At 53.7% G+C, this 527-nt stretch overlaps 1 protein-coding gene across 1 annotated transcript in view; it reads right to left on the bottom strand.

The window, feature by feature from the left end:
* The window catches only part of PLA2G2A (phospholipase A2 group IIA), a 3,643-nt gene extending 3,516 nt beyond the window's left edge, over window positions 1-127 (bottom strand). The window contains exon 1 of the mRNA XM_006145199.2: window positions 20-127. The gene's annotated coding sequence lies outside the window, so the exon portion shown is untranslated. The remainder of the gene's footprint in view (window positions 1-19) is intronic.
* Window positions 128-527: the final 400 nt, after the last annotated feature.

The raw sequence follows: 527 nt of genomic DNA, 5'->3' as shown, positions 1-527 counted from the left end.
CTCTTGTCTGGGCCTTTCCCTCTCAGAGGACGCTGTAGTGGATGGTTCCAAGCCACAGTCTTGTTTGCTCTGGACTCCAGTTCCCCTAAATAGCTGCTCCCTCTGGGAAGTTGGGGGTTGATGGGCCCTGGGTTGGGGGTGGGTGTGGCCAGCTGGATGAATTGAAGGCTGGCACGCCCATCCCCTGGGTAATCCCCCTTTTTTTCCCTTTATAGGCTGGGCAGGACAGAGGACTGGAAAACCTTACGTTCTGTTAGCCGATGCCAGAACAAATTTCAGGTCATTTCAGAGTCTTTCCTGTAGGCTTAGCTCCTGGCTGAGTAAGTTCCCATAACTGGCTCTGGAGGTGGCCACCTCCCTGCAAGGTTTCCCAGGGTGGGAGAGGACCCTCTGCGGTTCTACTCTAGGATGCATCCTTCCCTGGGCCAGGACTGCTCCTTTCTTTTGCTAGCAGTGGCATTTGGGAACAGGAATGAGGACAATCGCTGTTGTTCATTCCTTGTCAACCTTCATTCGCATACTGAGTG

This window comes from Tupaia chinensis, unplaced genomic scaffold (genome assembly GCF_000334495.1).
Source record: "Tupaia chinensis unplaced genomic scaffold, TupChi_1.0 Scaffold000146_1, whole genome shotgun sequence".
NCBI classification, from domain to species: Eukaryota; Metazoa; Chordata; class Mammalia; order Scandentia; family Tupaiidae; genus Tupaia; species Tupaia belangeri.
This window is presented reverse-complemented; position numbering and strand designations above follow the sequence as displayed.